The sequence below is a fragment of the Bidens hawaiensis genome, unplaced genomic scaffold (genome assembly GCF_021521415.1).
Source record: "Bidens hawaiensis isolate Kalapana, Puna unplaced genomic scaffold, B.hawaiensis_p1.1 tig00059187_1, whole genome shotgun sequence".
Classification (NCBI taxonomy): domain Eukaryota; kingdom Viridiplantae; phylum Streptophyta; class Magnoliopsida; order Asterales; family Asteraceae; genus Bidens; species Bidens hawaiensis.
In genome coordinates, this window is record NW_027500673.1 from 62,094 (window position 1) to 76,290 (window position 14,197).

At 38.2% G+C, this 14,197-nt stretch overlaps 1 pseudogene across 1 annotated transcript; it reads right to left on the reverse strand.

Annotated features, from left to right (window-relative positions):
• Positions 1 to 422: 422 nt before the first annotated feature.
• LOC143602587 (zinc finger BED domain-containing protein RICESLEEPER 2-like) lies at positions 423 to 3,105 on the reverse strand (annotated as a pseudogene). The gene is made up of 4 exons (XR_013147872.1): positions 1,335 to 3,105; positions 938 to 1,247; positions 693 to 849; positions 423 to 585 (listed from the first exon to the last, which is right to left on the reverse strand). The product of XR_013147872.1 is annotated as a zinc finger BED domain-containing protein RICESLEEPER 2-like (transcript).
• Between the last annotated feature and the right edge of the window lie 11,092 nt (positions 3,106 to 14,197).

The following is a 14,197-nucleotide window of genomic DNA, read 5'->3' on the forward strand; positions in this document are numbered from 1 at the left end:
AATAGAGGTGGGAATAAACATGCAAGTTGGTTTCATCAACACTTGTTGTTTGAAGTGAACCACGGGTTCAAATTTTTTAAACCACAGATTCCAATCCGCAAGCGTCTCAATGAGATTGACCCAAAGACAGGATGGAAGAAGTTGGTTCTTAAAGTAAAACCGCCAAAGACAATGAAGCGAATGCCAGTGAAGACTAGGGTTGGCATATCGTGTATACCCGTACACGATAAGACACGAACACGTAATGGGTATACCTGTACACGAAACGAAAACTTATCGTGTACCTGTAACCCAGACACGAACACGAACCTGTTAATACCTGGTATACACGATAATACACAATAGTACACAATAATAGCCGTTTAGAAACGCATATTTGACAACCTTTTAGCGAAACAAAAGTCGACGAAAGTTCATAAAAGTCATAAAATATAACATAAATCCATGCTCCTTAACAAATTTAAGACAAAAACACATAGAATTCTAATCAAAACATATATTGAAAACAATATCAAGTTCCAAGCTTCCAAGTTCCAATTGGGCTTTCTTCTCAAATCTTCAATTCCAATTTCCGAGAAATCAAACCTACACACAAAATAAGTATAGTCAATTAGTCATATTAATCATGGACAATTAGGCATATTCATATAGTTTATCAAGTAAAATTATTAGAAAGTTTTAGAGTGAGATACCTTAGGATTGTTCATTTTTTTTAGCGAGAAACACTACTTGAAGCATTTGGAGTTGGTACATTAGGATTGTTCACCGAGTTTGAAGCATTTGATTCATAACTAATGTCAAGCGACATTATATCTTCAGTGAGCTCTTCCACACTAACTTTGTTAGAAGCTACAAAGTACAAACAAACATATACATTATAAAATTAATATAATATCATGTATAAAACTTATAAAAATCAAGAAAAGATGGACATTACAAAATTCTCCATGTAACCAATCATTTATGCATATTAGAGCTTCAACGGTAGATTTACTAAGTGAACTTCGATGTTCGGTAATCACTCTTCCACTTGCACTAAATGTCGACTCTGATGCCACAGTAGATACCGGAATAGTCAAAAAGTCTCTTGCCATCCTCGCTAGTATGGGATATCTAAACTCATTGGCTTTCCAAAAAGCCAACACATCAAGTGGTAAGTTCCTATCAAATCTTGACTCCTCTAAGTACAATTGCAGTTCTGACTTTTGGTTAGTTGTAAAATCTTTACTTTGAAATTTATCAAAATCCTAAAACATATTAATAAAAAAATTATTTAGTTAATAATTAAAAGGCAATATACATAAAACAAATAAATGAGCAAACACAAAAATTACCTTAAGTCTTGAACTCGCACCACATGTTGAAACACCACTTGTGTCCTTAACACTTTTGCTACCATCTGAAGTAGGTGTTGACTCATCCTTTGTATCCTCACCCTCATTTAACAAGGCAATGGCGTATTCATGAAAAGTAGAATGCAATAACTGATCAACATGTGTATATTCACTACTTCCCTCTCCATAAACTTTTGAATAACTCCAATCGATAAAATGCAACTTGTATCTAGGATCCAACACCACAGCCACGGCTAATGTAAGACTAAAATCTGACCAATATTTCTGAAACTTCCCCATCATCAAGTTTGCCATATTCTTTATATACTCATCTTCAGAATTCATCCCATCATACAAAGTCAAATAAGCCAAATAAACATGTGGATAGTACAAGTTTGCAGTCGGATATTTGGTACCCGAAAAAACCTTTGTCACTTCATAAAATACTTCAAGAAACGAACATATCTTTTGAATCCTATCCCACTCTGATGCAACTGGACATTCCTTATAATTAGAATCACTCAATTCTAAATGGCTAAATGCACGTCGATAATAAAGAGCACCATCTAGCATTAAATATGTGGAATTCCACCTTGTAACAACATCTTGCCTTAACCCCCTTTGTTTTTTAATTGAACACAACTCAACACATTCCAAAAACTTTTCCTTCCTTTGTTGTGAACCTTTCACATACTTAATACTCTCTCTTACCTTGTAAACACAATAATCAATTTCCTTTAACCCATCTTGCACAATCAAGTTCAAAATATGAGCACAACATCTCAAGTGAAAAAAAGCACCCTTAGAAACAAGTGGTGCTTTTGTATTCAACTGTTCTCTTAGAAGCCTAATGAAAGCATCATTAGAAGATGCATTATCCAACGTCACACTAAATTTTTTTTTTCTATAACCCACTCTACTAGAATAGAAAACACGTTTTCACATATGGCAACACCAGTATGAGGTGGTGGCATGAAAGAAAACGATAAAACTCTCTTTTGCAAAACCCAATGTTTATCAATATAATGAACTATAATTGCTAAATACCCATCAGTAGTAATAGAAGTCCATAAATCTCCAGTTAAGCATAATCTCCCAGGTGATTCCATTAGAATAACTTTCATCTTTTCTTTTTCTCTCTTAAACTTTTGCACTAAATCAGATTTAATGGTATTTCTAGAGGGAATATTCACATCGGGTTGCAAATACTCAAACAAATCTCTAAACGCCTTATACTCAACAAATGCCAAAGGTATTTCATGCATCACAATAGCATCTATAATCATCTCATGAAACGTATTGTTAGAAAAAGAAGACGACTTTAACTTCATATCACTATTTAGAAGCATTTGACCAACATCTTTATAACTAGAACCATAGAAGCTTTTTATGTGTTTCGTATGATTACCCGTACCTTGGCCACTATCATATATCATGATATGATGGCATTTCTTGCACTCGGTTGGAGTCCTTTTTCCTATTTTTTTCTTAGTGTGTTTAATGAAGTAACGCCACACAGGAGATCTCGATTGTCTTTCCTTTTGTTTTCTCTTTGACCCTGATTTGCTATCGTTTATATCTTCTTCATCCACCAAGTGAACCTCATCATCCACATCCATATCCATCGAGAAGTCATCTTCTAAATCAATTTGGATAGAATCACTCTCCGTCTAGAATGATTAAAGAAAAAAATACATAAAGTTACACAAAAATAAAACCAAACTTGAACCAAATAAAGTATAGTTGAATAACAAACATACCGTTGTTTTGGCATTCTTATCCTTCGCCTTTTCCACCTTCTTTTGTGGGTTACTCATAATTACCTAAATAGTAAATAAATACTAACAAATGTGAGCAATCAATAGTTCAAGACCAAATAAGTGAAATAATTAAACTAAAACAGCCCTAAAGATGGATTTTATAATCAAAAGTTCAAAACCAAATAAGTGAAATAATTAAACTAAAACAGCCCTAAAGATGGATTTTATATTTTTACCCAATCTGACAAACCCATTGGTACAAAACAATAATATGAATTAATGACCGACTAAAGATGGATTTAACAATAACTTACCAAGAATGAATGATGAACGGAATTGGAGGCGACGGGTCACGGGTGAACGGAACTGAAGAATTTTGTGTGAACTGGAGGTGACAGGTGAACGGAACTGAAAAATGAACAATGAATCGATTTAGTAATAGCTTATAGCCTGAATGAATTATGAACGGAACAAACAATAACTTACCAATAAGTAATAACTTGGAGGCCGGAGAGAGTATGATCGAGTGGAGGCCGGAGAGAGTGTGCGAGCAACGGGTTATGGCCGGCGTATGACGGACGGACGGCCGCGACGCGGCGACTGAGTTTGGTGATGGCCGGCGACTGTGTTTCAGTGTTTGGTGATGGATGGCTGGCGTGAGAAGTTTTTGATGTTGCGGCTGTAAGTTGTAAAGAAGATTTAGGGTTTGGATATTTTAATATGAGATATAACTATATATATTTAATATATATTTATTTAATTTTAATAATAACCAGGTACTAACAGGTATCTAACAGGTAAATAGGTATTATACCTGTTTAGACACGAAAATTAACAGGTAATATCGTGTCTACCTGTTTAGTACACGAAACATGTTAAGGTCTTACCCGTTACCTGTTAAAGTTGTGTAGGTACGTGTCGTGTATTCATGCCTCATGTATAAATTGTCAGCCCTAGTGAAGACATTGAACCAACACATGTCTCTCTCCTTCAACCGCTGGTACTACGATAATCGTACTAGCGAGGTCGTCATTGTTCTGGGTACAGGGTTGAAGACTGAGCTGATAAAGATCTTTGACCCGATGTGGTTGGTGAATTTAACCGAGATAGACAATGATGTGCTACACAAAAATCAGATTCTGATTGAGCGCAATGAAGACTATGACCTGGCTATGAAATTTCAACGCGTTGTGCGTGTTTGTTATGAAAATGGAACTCATAGTTGCAGAGACTGGCAGTCCAAGCGCTTCAAGTAATTTAAAGACAAAGAGCTCAAGACGAGCGGGTGTCTGTTAGTGCATGGTTTTGCGTCTCGATTCTTTGTATTTATCCTTAACGTATTTGTCGTTTTGTTTAATGTAATAAACAATTATTTATCTAGTTAGTTCGTTAATGTATGGTCTAGTTCGCTAAGGTTGTTTAGCAAACTAAGACTTAAGTTTATACCCACCTGATTCGTTAGGGGATGTTAACGAATCAAGGGACGATTCGTTATAGTTATTTAAGTTTAATGTATGTAACGAAATAGGAGCTGATTCGTTGCGGTTTTTGAGATAATTAATGAATCAGTTCCATCTTCCTATTTATAGTGAACCCTATTCACGTTTAATGCAAGTTTTTGAGATAATTAACGAAACTCTGTCCAAATACTCTCTCTCAATCTTCATATACATATTAATATTATCAATCAATCACATATATACAATTAATATATACGTATTAACTAAAGATCAATGGCAATAATGAACTAGATCCTTATTGAGGTTAATTTATATACAACTCAGATCTGAGATTTGTGTTAGTAGAGATTGACAAGAGATCAAACACAACCGTTTGCCAAGAATATTCCAAGAAACCATGGGATATTAAGGGGCTATCCATGAGGGGAAGTTTAAAAAGGGCATCTTCCCTAATCTATACAGAATTTTGATTCATCATATTGTACAGGGTTTTACACCCAGGAGAGGTTCTTAGACCCTGATGAGAAGAGATATTGCAAACGCCACCGTGGCTGTTATCTATAACCAACAATTCAACTTTTCAAAATTAATATTTGAAGGTTTGGTTACCAACTTGAGGAAAAATGAGAAGGACTGGTATATCCAAGATTCTTGCAAATTATTTTCAACAGGGTGATCCCTGAGCTACCAACCTTGGGAACAACTCATGCACTACAAGATCCTAACGTTTACAGGAGGATTGCAAAGTTGGCAGCAACTAGTAACTTTTACCCGGATGTTGATTTTGATGTACTTCCGTGGTTAATTAATCATGACCTGGAGATTATGGCTTTTCCAGAATCGCCTAGGGTGACTTTTGAGGAGGATGAGAGTGTGGATGAAGATGATTCAGATGGTGATGATGATGCTGATGGTGGAGGTGTTGGTGATGAAAATGATAACAATGATGATGGAGGTGAAGGGGATCATTTGGAGGAGATTATTGAAGGCAATATGCCTGAGGGTCAGGGGGATAATCAAAACCAACCCATTCTTACGCCACCAATCTCACCTCAAACTTACCCCTAAACCAAGACCAATCACCACCCCAACACCAAGACCATGAACCAAATATCCATCCCCACCAACATAGCCAATCCATACTCAAACACCTACCCAATTACCAAACCAAATCCAAACCCAAAGCCCAGCCCAAAACCTAGACCAAACCCAAACACAAACCCAAAGCCTAGCCCAAACCCGATGCTTAAACCAACCTTTAACCCAAACCCAAGACCAGCCTATACATGAACCATATATTCCTGAATATGTACCAGCCCAACTTACCATATCAATCCCCAACCCAATCCGAAACAACTGATCAACCAACTTTTCAAATTATCCACATCCACACACTAACCATTAGAACCCTAAACCCATTACCCTCATCAAGTACAACCATTTTTGAAAGCCCAACCCATGAACCCATCCAACCCCAAACTGTTGTTGATCTATTCCCAACTTCACCTATCAGTTCCCCTTCTCCTGATGCCCATTTTGGATTATTTGGCAGAAACTTGGATATTTTGTGTGAAAATGTCACACCCTCAAAATCCACTAACGGAGTTTTACCGCCAGAGGGTGTGAACTAACAGGTTCTGAATCATTAGTTATAATCAAACACCATGTTTAATGTTTTCAAATCAACAAGACATCAAGTCTTAAATAATATGCGGAAGCATAAATTGTAAACCAAAAAGTTTGCGCCACGCCGGACGACTTAAAACCCAAGTAATTAAGATAAAAATTAAAAGGAGTTTTCAAAGCGATGGTGTTTAGCGAATGCATGTTCCTATACCGCGCACCCTCCTCGGCTACCAAAGAATAACTTACTAAAAGTGTCAACACAGGGTTGGTGAGTTCACTGGTTTATATAAATAAAGTGTTTGCGTTTGCATTTACGTTTGCATTTGCGTTTGCGTTACCAGATAGTGTTAAGTCAATTATATATCAATAGGTAGCTAACCTATCAAGCATGTATTACTAAGTGTTCGACACCGAAGCTGACTGTTTATCAATTGCCTTGCCACCATGTCAACCATGACCATGGTAATGTGTTAGCCAAGATTACACCCACTCGACCTACAGTCGAGTTTAGAGTTGGGTGGGGTTTGTCAAACCCAGTAGTACTACTCAACAGTGACTCACTATTATCCAAATATTATCCGGTTCGATGTTATGAAGTACTTTAGTTGGTTTGTTTGCCACTTAGCCTTACAAGTGATATATAAAAACTAAACAGAATCTACAGCGTTGGAGTATGTTATCTCCCGCAAATAAAAGTGTTTAAAAAGAGTAAAAAGGGGACGTGAAACTCACTGTTTGCGAAGAAAAATCAAAAAGAATCCGAGAGAGGTGTGAGTCATAGAAAATCCTCACTAGTGCTCTAAAAACAAAAATGAGATTTTCTAAGTATTTAAACTACAAGTGAGTCCCTAGACTCGACACATACAAATTATGCATGAGATGCGTTTCGTGTTCTATTTGTGAAATAAGTGCGACTCGAAAAACACGTTGGTGATACGTTACATGTGTGAAAAACTACTTAAGTGTCAAGTATTAAAATTGTACATTACTAGCAATTATCCCCCACAAAGGCAATTTGGTCAAAACATAGCAAACATCGATCAGTTTGCACTTTTCATGATAATTCAAGTAATACAGCAGCTAAATTGTCCAGGCAGATTTTCACTCGAAAAGATTAATCTATTTAACATATCCTAACATGTCCAATAAATCACCAAAAATCATCACAGAAACATACTTGAGTTAGGTCTCTAAAAATATTTTTATTATATTTTTATGATCTTCGATTTATCACAATGATTAAAACATCACAGCAAGCACACAACAATCATTATCATGCGCAGGTCTCCCGAATCAGCCCAGCACAACAGTTTTGTAAAATCATAAAAACTAACTTTTATCCCGTCAAAAAATTACAAACTCAGACTTTTCAGATACTAGACTCGACCTAGAATATTGTAGAATCAACAATCGCATCAAAACATATAATTAACCTTGAGTTACAGTCATCTAAACACGAATTCAATAATCTGTCCAGCATCAGTTTTCATCAAAACTCAACAAACTATCATTCTATGAACAATTAACCATGCAAGCAGCCCTCTAGAATCATAATCTATCAACAATAAATGATTTTAACATCTACGGTTTATATTTATTAAGCTAAATCATGCAATTAAATCAATAAATAGACTAGAGAGAGTGTAAACTACCTAGCTAGCACCTTCAATTCTTCACAACAAGCTTGGAAATTATTTTTATGTGTGTGTGTGTGGGTTTACGATCGACAAGGGAGAGAGGGGAGGGAGAGCAGCCGTGAACACGTATGGGGGAAATTAGGGTTGGGATAATAACATACTTTAAGTATTTGACATGTTACACTTTGCCCCCTAACCTTTTAGTTCACTTAGTTCTAGCACAAACAAGTCTATTTCATCCATAATAAAATTGTTATTCATGCAAACATGAAGTCACCTAACATATATTATCACACATAATACGTATTATACTAAGTACTTGTTGATATTAATTGTTTGTTCACCAACGGTTTGAGTCGACTCGTGTGTGTTTCGGAGAAATTCCGAAAGACTATTTGTGTAGTGATCGTCATGCGTTATTTAAAACCCTAATTTAAATGTAATGAGATATGCGTTACAGTTCGTGCGATCTTAATTTTGAATCAACGGAGTTCGGATTAACGGAGTTAACCTGAAATTGACGAGTGTCACATCATTCCCATGTTGAAAGAACTTTCGTCCCGAAAATTTGAGTCAAGTCGCGATGGGTGTTTGAAAAAGGCAAAAATTTTCAGTTTGTCATATCATCTCCTAGTAGAAAGAAATTTTTTCCCTAAATTTAATTCATACCTCCGGTGATTTCTGACGATTTGTCGGCTTTCGCGGTTTTCGGTGTTTAGTCAACCCTTCAAAAAGGTGAAGATACTTTTTCATCATTTGATCCTCGCGTTCCCACGTGAACTCTGGTCCACGTCTCGAGTTCCAATGGACTTTGACGATGGGAATTTTGCTGTGTTTGAGTGTTTTGGTTTCCCAATCCAAAACTTCGACTGGTTCTTCGATGAAGCGTAACTGTTCATCAACTTGCAACTCGCCTAAAGGAACTTGTTGTGTTTCGTCAGAAAGGCATTTCTTCAAGTTGGATACATGGAATACATTGTGTACGCCACTGAGTTCCGTTGGTAAATCTAATCAGTTATCCGGTATGGGCCAACGTATCATGGGTTGAGTTTGTTTCGCTTTCCAAAGCGAACTACACCTTTCCAAGGTGAGACTTTAAGTAAAACTTGGTCGTCCACTTGGAATTCCAGAGGTTTTCAGCGCTTGTCGGCGTAACTCTTTTAGCGATCTCGTGCTGCTGCCATGCGATTTCGGATTTGGGCATTCTTTTATGAGGTTTCGAGCAATAGTTTGGGACCAGTGATTTGGCTATCACCCACTTCTGCCCAGCAGAGAGGTGATTGACACTTTCGTCCGTACAACGCTTCAAACGCCGCTGCTTTAATGCTTGCGTGGTAGCTGTTATTATACGAAAACTCTACCAAGGGAAAGTGGGGTTCCCAAATTTTTCCGAAATCCAACACGCATGCACGCAACATGTCTTCCAAGGTATGAATGGTGTGTTCACTTTGCCCATCCATTTGAGGATGGTATGCTGTGCTCATATCGAGGCGGGTGCCTAGTGCGCTTTGTAGTGACTTCCAGAAGCGCGAAGTGAAACGGGAATCTCGATCAGATATGATTGAGACAGGAACTTCGTGTCTAGACACTACTTCTTTCATATAGATGCGAGTCAGTCTTTCCATTTTGTCCGATTCCTTGATCGCTAAGAAATGCGCAGACTTAGTCAACCGGTCAACGATCACCCAGATGGTATCGCACCTTTAGCCGCTAGGTCTCCCTTACAGTCCTTGGCTTGATGACCCAATTTACCGCATCGCAAACACTTGATACGGTCGCATGGGCCAGCATGGTGATAGTTTCACTTGTTGCACTTCGGGTACTTTCCAGCATACCCACTCGAACCCTATCCGCCACCATTGTTGTTATTGTTGGAACCTTGATTATTGAAGTTCCAAGCGAGTTCGGGTTTACGGTGGTGTTGTTGTTGTGGAGGGTTCGACGACGAGGACTTGGTGTTGTCAAACTTTCTCTTTCCATTCCCAGAGTTGATGTTGCTGTTGTCATTGTTTGTGTTATCACGGGTTTTAGAGGTGGAACCTCTAGGTGGTAACGCACCATGTGCCACTGCTTGGTCCATCAGCTAGTGGGCTATTTGGATTACTTGCTGAATAGTGGTTTGTTTAGAAGACGTTACCATATCCTGAATCTGGGGTACCAAACCATCAATATACATCTCGATTCTCTTACTTGGCGGATCTACCATCCGCGGGCACATCACCGCCAACTCATGGGAACGGGTGGTGTAGGCTTCAATCATAGAACCCACCATCTTCAGCGCCCAAAATTCCGACTCTAACTTCAAGATTTCCTCTCTAGGACAATACTCTTCCCGCATCATGTTCTTGAATTCCTCCCAATTCATAGCATTTGCCAATTCCAAACCAAGAATCTGCACATTAGAGTTCCACCAGGTGAGGGCAGAATCTTGCAGTGTTCCAGCAGCAAACTTGACCCTGCTAGCTGGTGGACAGTTACACATCTCGAAAGCTGACTCTGCCTTCTCGGCCCAACGCAAGAAACCTATGGCTCCCTCAGTGCCGTCAAATGAATTAGGCTTGCAGTCTAGGTAGTTCTTTAAAGTACAGACTCTGGCTTGATTCCGGCCTAGAGCTGCCGCCGCAAGGTCATTCAGTAGGGTTTGGAGTTCTGCTGCGGTTAGGTTAATGTTTCCGCGACCATGACCAGCGTTTCTTCCAGACATCTCCCTTCCATCTAGGTGTTATCATTATTAGATGTCATCGTCTGAGTACACCTCTGAGTATGCCTCCTCCTCAGCCGGCTCTTCCTTCGGTTCATCTTCGGGTTCCTCCTTGGGATCTTCCTCGAGTTCTGCTGCATTCTGGGCAATCTGCGCCCCTAGTGTGTCGCAACGAGCTAGAGCTGTCGCTGCAAGGACTCTTGCACTAAAAATTTGGTCACGCAAATCTATCATCTATGCTTGCATTCTGTTCATTAACTTCATTTGCTGAACATGAGCATCCTGAACTTCCTTCATAGCTTCGGTCAGGTAGGAAATTCTCTCTCGGACATCAATTCCATTCTCTTTCAATTCTCTCACATTTGCTCTAGTTGAGTGCATAATGTTGACTTCACGATCCAAACAGGAGGCGAGAGCTGCGAAAGCGCGCTCCATTGGTTGGGTTAGGGGCGGTAGGGTGTTAAAGGATATAGGACAGCCTGGGAGAGGTAGTGGTGGAACTTGCTCACGGTAAACGATCCGCTCGACTAGACTCGGGGTACCAACTCCAGTTACCGTTGTCTTTGTACATGTCTCAGATGGGCGATGTCTCTTCGGTGCAAGGGTTGCTAGTGCCAGGACTACTCGGGGTGCTGATGAGTCGGGTAGCTGCGGTTCCTTACCAGGGGCGTGAGACACCGGGTCGGATGATGATGATGATGGCATCGACATCCTTACAGGATAAGTCGTGTATGGGTTATACGCGTATAAGGGAATGAGGTATAGAGATAAAGAAAACGAATAACTAAATATATAATTTTTATTTATATATGTAGTGCGTAAAATTATAACTAATGGGTCTTTGCGGTTATAGTCTAGTATGAATGCATTTCTAGTTCGCTATAACCTGGCTCTGATACCAATCTGTCACACCCTTAAAATCCACTAACGGAGTATTACCATCAGAGGGTGTGAACTAACAGGTTCGGAATCATTAGTTATAATCAAACACCATGTTTAAAGTTTTCAAACCAACAAGACATCAAGTCTTAAATAAAGTGCGGAAGCATAAATTGTAAACCAAAATGTTTGCGCCATGCAGGACGAATTAAAACCCAAGTTATTAAGATAAAAATTAAAAGGAGTTTTCAAAGTGATGGTGTTTAGCGAATGCATGTTCCTATACCGCGCGCCCGCCCCGGCTACCTGAGAATAACATACTAAAAGTGTCAACACAGGGTTGGTGAGTTCACAGGTTTATATAAATAAAGTGTTTGCGTTTGCGTTTACGTTTGCATTTGCGTTTGCGTTACCGGATAGTGTTAAGTCAATTATATATCAATAGGTAGCTAACCTATCAAGCATGTATTACTAAGTGTTCAACACCGAAGCTGACTGTTTATCAATTGCCTTGCCACCATGTCAACCACGACCATGGTAATGTGTTAGCCAAGATTACACCCACTCGACCTATAGTGGAGTTTAGAGTTGGGTGGGGTTTGTCAAACCCAGTAGTACTACTCAACAGTGACTCGCTATTATCCAAATATTAACCGGTTCGATGTTATGAAGGACTTTAGTTGGTTTGTTTTCCACTTAGCCTTACAAGTGATATATAAAAACTAAACATAATCTACAGCGTTGGAGTATGTTATCTCCCCCAAATAAAAGCGTTTAAAAAGAGTAAAAAGGGGACGTGAAACTCACTGTTTGCGAAGAAAAATCAAAAAGAATCCGAGAGAGGTGCGCGTCACAGAAAATCCTCACTAGTGCTCTAAAAACAAAAATGAGATTTTCTAAGTATTTAAACTACAAGTGAGTCCCTAGACTCGACACATACAACTTATGCATGAGATGCGTTTCGTGTTCCATTTGTGAAATAAGTGCGACTCGACAAACACGTTGGTGATACGTTACATGTGTGAACAACTACTTAAGTGTCAAGTATTAAAATTGTACATTACTAGCAATTATCCCCCACAAAGGCAATTTGGTCAAAACATAGCAAATCGATCAGTTATGCACTTTTCATGACAATTCAAGTAATACAGCAGCTAAATTGTTCAAGCAGATTTTAACTCGACAAGATTAATCTATTTAACATATCCTAACATGTCCAATAAATCACCAAAAATCATCACAGAAACATACGTGAGTTAGGTCTCTAAAAATATTTTTATTATATTTTTATGATCTTCGGTTTTATCAAAATGATTAAAACATCACAGCAAGCAAACATCAATCATTATCATGCGCAACAGAATGTTATTTGTTATTTCCGTTAAATGACAACTCCAATTAATTCAAGACCAATTTGGATAGATTCCCAACTCAAAATATTAACTTTCAGAAGTGGAACCAGCCCATTTGGTCTTGTCGTTTATGAGATATGCTAATTTCAAAATAGCCTAACAGCAGGTCTCCCGAATCAGCCTTGCACAACAGTTTTGTAAAATCATAAAAACTAACTTTTATCCGTCCAAAAATTACAAACTCAGACTTTTCAGAAACTAGACTCGAACTAGTATATTGTAGTATCAACAATCGCATCAAAACATGTAATTACCATCAAGTTACAGTCATCTAAACACGAATTCAATAATCTGTCAGCATCAGGTTTCATCAAAACTCATCAAACTATCATTCTATGACAATTAACCATGCAAGCAGCCCACTAGATTCATAATCTATCAACAATCAATGATTTTAACATCTAGGGTTTATGTTTATTAAGCTAAATCATGCGATTAAATCAATAAATAGACTAGAGAGATTGTAAACTACCTAGCTAGCACCTTCAATTCTTCACAACAAGCTTGGAAATTATTTTGTATGTGTGTGTGTGTGGGTTTACGATCGAAAAGGGAGAGAGGGGAGGGAGAGCAGCCGTGAACAAGGATGGGGGGAATTAGGGTTGGGATAATAACATACTTTAAGTAGTTGACATGTTACACTTTGCCCCCTAACCTTTTAGTTCACTTAGTTCTAGCACAAACAAGTATATTTCATCCATAATAAATTGTTTTTCATGCAAACATGAAGTCACATAACATATATTATCACACATAATACGTATTATACTAAGTACTTGTTTATATTAATTGTTTGTTCACCAACGGTTTGAGTCGACTCGTGTGTGTTTCGGTGAAATTCCGAAAGACTACTTGTGTAGTGATCATCATGCGTTATTTAAAACCCTAATTTAAATGTAATGAGATATGCGTTACAGTTCGTGTGATCATAAGTTTGAATTAATGGAGTTCAGCTTAACGGAGTTAACCTGAAATTGACGAGTGTCACAATGTCAATCTAAAAAAGAAGAATGATGAGTTGAGGAAGAGAAACACATAACTTGAATCATTGTTGGGACATGCACAACAACGGATTCAATCCATGTACATTGAGGTTGAGAAGACCTCAGCTGTACCAAAACAGGGGGGAGAATCCAACTGTGGTCAACATGATGGACATTGATAGTTTGAAAAATTTATGTAACATGTATGGGAGTGATGAAAGTGATGAGGATGAGGAGGGCAGAGATGATGAGATGGGATATGAAGCTGATGAATCTGATGGTGGTAAGCAGGAGTATAATGTTGAAAAGAATAATAGTAATGAGGAGATTGTGAAGGAGAAGGTGATTGATGATGAGGAGATGGATGAAACTGAATATGTGATAAAACTATTGAAGATGATGTGG